This window comes from Nicotiana sylvestris, chromosome 12 (assembly GCF_000393655.2).
Source record: "Nicotiana sylvestris chromosome 12, ASM39365v2, whole genome shotgun sequence".
NCBI classification, from domain to species: domain Eukaryota; kingdom Viridiplantae; phylum Streptophyta; class Magnoliopsida; order Solanales; family Solanaceae; genus Nicotiana; species Nicotiana sylvestris.
The window spans coordinates 22,843,020-22,849,019 of record NC_091068.1 but is presented as its reverse complement, the minus strand read 5'-3'; positions in this window follow the sequence as shown (position 1 = coordinate 22,849,019).

Sequence of the window (6,000 nt, the reverse complement as noted above, 5' to 3'; positions counted from 1 at the left end):
CCCTTTTTCTGGTTTCTGGTCTGTTTCGGGCCTCTTCCCCGTGTCGACAATGGCAATTATGGCTTTCAGAGCAGGGTCGAACTCTTTGTCTTCACAAATCATTCCGATCAGCGGCCCATTATTATGAGCAGGTAATGGATTGTTAGTTACATTCGGGATCTCCTCGTCCCTTAGCACTATTTTCCCTTGCTTTATCAAATTTTCGACCACTCTTTTCAATGACCAGCAGTCATTTGTATCATGTCCCTCGGCCCCTGAATGATAGGCGCATCTGACTCCAGCTTTGTAAGAAGGTGACGTCGGGTTTTGCCTTGTTTGAGGGATTGGTTGCAAGAAACCCAACTGGACTAGCTTCGGGAACAAAGTTGAGTATGGTTCACCGATGGGCGTAAAAGTCCGCCTTCGGGGTGGCTCTTGAGGGCGGAAGTTATTCTGCGGGGGTTGTGGGTTATAGTGGTTGCGGTAAGGAGGCTGATTTCTGGGAGGTGGAGCTGGGCCTCGGTTGGCTTGTTGTGGTGGATGGGCATAAGGCTGGGCATTCATGATCATATAAGGTTGATGAGAATATGCCAAATTTGAGTGGGGGTAGTAGTGTTGTGGGGTTCTTTCCGGAAAATGGGGCCTGGGATGACGATACTCCCTTGCTTCTGAGGCTGCCATAGTCGTTTCTTCTTTCTTCTTCCCTCTTGTCATTCCTCCGGACCCGCTTTGGACGGCCTGGGAGGTCGCCCTTATGGATGCTTGACTCAGAATCCTACCTGTTTTCAGACCATTTTCCACCATCTCTCCAATCTTGATCGCTTCCGCGAATGGCTTACCCATGGCTGACATCATGTTTTGGAAATAGTCAGACTCTTGAGCCTGGAGAAAAGTAGTGACCATTTCCACTTCATCCATGGGAGGCTTCACTCTTGACGCCTGTTCACGCCACTTAATAGCATATTCTCTGAAGCTTTCTAACGGTTTCTTCTTCAAATTCGACAGAGAATTTCGGTCTGGCGCAATGTCGATGTTATACTGGAATTGTTTCACAAAATCTCTGGCGAGATCATCCCATATATGCCATCGGGACATTTCCTGGTCCATATACCATTCCGAGGCTATCCCTACTAGACTTTCCCCAAAATATGCCATTAGCAGTTCTTCTTTTCCGCCGGCTCCCCGCAATTGGTTGCAGTATTTCTTAAGATGTGCAATGGGGTCACCGTGCCCATCGTATTTCTCGAACTTTGGGGTCTTGAAACCCGCTGGCAGGTGCACGTGAGGGAACATGCATAGGTCGGCGTAAGAGACGCTCTTCTGTCCGCTCAATCCTTGCATATTCTTCAAACTTTGTTCAAGGCTTCTCATTCTCTTGGCAATCTCATTTTGTTCTGCAATTCTGGGGTTCTGATCCTGCCCGGGTGCAAGCTCGCACTGAGGCGGTAGAGGATTAGTGCTGGTAGCGAACCTAGTTGGTTCCATTGAGAACGATGGTGCTTGGAATGTAAAAGAGGATGAGTCAAAGCTTGGCTTGTACGTGGCAGGCTGTGCCGTAATCGGGCAAGGCGATGCAGTAAAGATGTTCATGCTTGCATCGGTGGCTGACATTCGGGGATAAGGCTCAGAAGGCGATCCAGCAGAGAAGGCTGAGGTGGCTGGGTACCCGAATGGGGTAGCAGGATAATTTATGGGGACATTAGAAGTCCCACTTGACCTGGAGAATAATTCAGGAAACCCGGGGACGACACTTGGCGGCTCTTTCCCATTATTCCAGTCGTCCAGCATTTCCAACATGCGGAGCCGTAGGATTCTATTTTCCTCTGCAGTTGCGGATTCAGGTGTGAGGACGACTGAGATCGAGCTCTCCTCGGAAACAGGGATTGTTTGCAATGGAATTTCTGAAGACATTTCCACACTTCCTTTTGACCTGGTGAAGTAAGTGTGAGTACTGCTTCTGGTCCTAGCAACAGGTAGTTGAACACTTCTTCTTGACCTCGTGAAGTATGAGTGCCAGGCCAGACTTTCACCAAACCAACCGTCTTTTCAAAAACCCTGGGGTACTCAACGACAAACGCACGGTTAATTTGCAGCAAATAACAGATAGTCAATCTCACGTTGGGCATGATGCACCTATACAGTTAAGTGGATTACTACATGTTTGCTACGAGAGCATGCGTCATTCCGGCATTTTCCTCTTATTAGTTTTTTCCCCTTTTTTTTATTATTTTTTTTTTATTTTGCAGTAAAAGAAATGCGACCGGATCCGATGAGGATTGCCTACGTATCACGATGCCTACGTGAATCAGATCATTACGTAGTTCGAAAAACACAAATGAGCGTAAAAGAAGCAACCTCTTTATTGTTGAAATGGTCTATTACAAACTACATTTTGCAAAAGAAAGAGCAAACTTTGAAAATAAACCTAGACTCAAAATAGACTAAAAATCACCCTGATGGGAAAAACAGGCAGAAGATGCTAAGATACAGACTTGACTTATGAGTGCATTATGGTTTTGAAAATTGGTGTCCGCGGGGTATCGTTCGGCCTCGCCGCGGTCCTAGGCGTGAGATCCCTCTCAAGTTGTTCCAGCTCATGCATAGTCTGCTTGACATAATCCATCACTGCCGAGAGGAAGGTAACGCTGGTCATGTTCTCACATCGTAGACATCGTCTGGTGATGGCATGGGCAATGGCCTTGATCCTATCCCTGGTTTGCTTCTTCTCTACGAGTAGGCGTTTTATTTGATCGCTACATATCTTGAATACCTGAGCATCCTGCATATGCTGATTCTTCAGTCGCCGTACTTCTAACTTCATCTGGGCTAATGAGTCATACCAGTATCTGCTCTCAATTTGGAAATTCCTGGCCTGATCAGCTGCTTTGATCTCAAGTATAGCCATCTCTTTCTTCATTTTGGCAACAGTTTTCTCGTGGTCGCGTTTTGATTGGTTCAAATGTCGGCGATGCTTCTCTATTCTTATTCCCCACTGTGCCTTGAGCTTTGCCATAATCTTTCCCGATTCTTCTAAACCATCTCGCCACTCCGCGACTTCTCTTTTTAAACCCTTAATCAACTGCTGGTCTGATCGACTTCTGGGCTGTTCATCAAGAGACAATCTCAATTTTTGGATTTGGGCCTTGAGTTCTTCATTCTCTTGGACCAATTTATTCTTTTCACTTTGATCTGCCGCGATTTGTATGCTGTTATTGAACCTCAGACTGTCAATTTGTAGCTTCAAATCACCGATCTCAGCGCGATACTCCTTTTCTTTTGCTAACCAATTCCATTGCCCTTGGGATGATTCTACAAAGTCTTTGAGATGCGGTCTCTTAGCTGGTCTTTCGCAAGACAGGTCGCCTCTGAACCAAGCGTGATACCCTGGGGAAACTTCCCCTTTTGCTATATCCATCACACAAGTTCTTGCCGTCAGATGTTGGCACTCACCCCAGATTTGGCGAACTTCTTCTTCGGGGAAACGGCCATCTGGACTGATCTCAATCACTTGGGTACTCAGATCTTCATCTTTCGGCACCACTTGATACCTCCCAAGTTGCCTTAGAACCCGATATGGGGCGTAGGGTTGGATGCTTTTAAGTCCCATCAACAGAAAGTGGGGCCTGGTTGCTGGCATGTATATGATTTCCTCAACAGGCGACTATCCGAGCGTCCATTGGATTTGGCTAGCAGTGAGAGTTCGGAAAAATGAGGTCCATGATGTGACGCCCTCGGGTAGATTGAAACCTTTGACTCTAGTGTAGAATTCTCCAATGCAAGTCTTCTCAGACGAACCGTAACCCAAGAGCGGAGAGCGGCGGCATAAGTGATCGGTCATCCATATTTGCAACAGTAGGTTACATCCTTCGAAAAAGTCGCCCCTGGCTCGACAAGCAGTGAGAGCCCGAAAAATGTCAGCCATAATCATAGGCGCTAGAGTACTCTTATCTTGGGTGAGCAAAGTACTGACAACCCCAGTTATTTTTAGATCGATGTTGTCGTCCTTCCTCGGGAACACTATAAGACCTAAAAAGGCCGTCATGAAAGCCAACTGCCTGTGTTCGTCCCACTTTTGTCGGTTGCCTTTACTACATAGTTTGAAATCCGGCTTATTGAACCCGCCTTCATGACCGTATCTAGCATACATGAGATGGAGACTGCAGAAACCTTTGGCAAGATCTGGATGGTGAAATGTTCGGGGTATTTTCAGAAAATCCAAAAACCGGTGTACCGTGACGGCCCTAGGTGCAATCAAGTACTTGAACCTTAACGGAGCTTCATCACCCCCAATGTATCCCGCTATTTCCTCCAACGTCGGGGTGAGTTCGAAGTCTGAAAAATGGAATACATTGTGCGCCGAATCCCAGTAAGTGACCAATGATCTGATAATATCACCCCGAGGCTGAATGTCTAGTAAATCCGGGAGATTTTTCAGATATTTCCTCACTTTGCCTTGCCCCTCCTTGCCTAAGTCGTTCCACCATAATCGCAACTCAAAAGGGATCTTGGTCATTATTGAAAATGGTTCGTTTTGTATCGTGCTCATCCTGCACATTTATTTAGGGTGATAAACTTTATTAGACTCAAAAATTAAAATTATCTAGATTTTTTTTTTGCAAAAACGGGAGGTTGGACCCGCCGAGGGTTGCCTACGTATCTCACCCCGTGCGAGAATCAAACCGGCATAGTTCGGTCATCGAAAATGGAGTAACTAAACTAAACCCCTTTTTTTTGGGAATTTTTGAAAGAAATGCTTTTTTTAAAAAAAAGAAAGAATTTTTTTTTTAATTTTGATTTTTGTTTTATTTTTCAAAGATAGACTTCTAAAAAAAATTTATTTGCTTTTGACTTGAACTTTGGGAATTTTTTTTGTTTTTTTTTAAAAAAAAGAAAAGAAAAAATGTGTTTTGGTTGATTTTTCATTTGTTTCATCTTTTTCTACGGAAGAAAGAATATTTTTTTTTTGATTCATGATGTTGCCTCTTAAATTTTGAAAGAGGGACTTTTAAGAAAATGATTTGGAATTTCTGAGTTTTTATTTATTTACAAAAGCACTTCTAAAGAAAAGTCCTAATATTTTGGGAATTCAATTTTTCAACTATTTTTTTTTGAACATTTTACAAAAGAGAGATTAAAAAGCAAAGAGTATTTTTTGGATTTTTATTGCTGATTTTTAATTCTTATTTCATTTTTTCATATGAAAGATTTCAGAAAGAGGAGACTATATTTTTTTTATTTGAGTTTAAAGAAAACTTCTATATTATTCTTTATTTCTTTTTTTTTTTTGTATTTTCTAAAGAAAAATTTATAAAGAAAGAACTAAAGGAAAATATATTTTTTTCGGATTTTTGAAAATTGGGGCCGGAACCGATGAGGTTTGCCTACGTATCTCACATCCGGTGAGAATCAGACCCGCGTAGTTCGGTCAGATCAAAATAGGGGAAACAAAAATAAAATCCTTTAAAGAAAAGAAGAATAATCCCTTTTTTTGAAATTTTGTTATATGTTTTGTTTTTCATTTTATTATTTATTTTCGAAAAGAGACCAAGGAAATATTTACACATTTTAAATTTCCTCTTTTTTTTTTGAAATTTTGAAAATCTTTTAAAGCGGTGCTACAAATGAAACAATAAATTTTTTTTTGATTTTTTATTTATATTTTTTTTTTGGATTTTGAAAGTGATTAAAAGGAATAGTCAAACTGAAAGGCAAGCTTTTTTTTTTTTTATCTTAGAAAATTCTGGTTAGGTTTGACATCACTCGGACATGGTTTTTTTTTAAAAGAATAAGTAATTATCTCCCTATCCTGCTATTCTTTTTTTTTTTGAAATTTTTTCGAAAACCGGTCAACATGCAGATCTGAAACAAATAGATGCGCACAACAAATGGGATGCAGCAGGATGGTCTTTTCATTCCAGGTTGCCTGTCCTAGACGGACCCAACCCCTGTGTTGAGTCCCCTATGTCAAATGCAACATGATGCAGATAAGCGTTCCTACTAGGGATCCGGCATGAGGTTTCG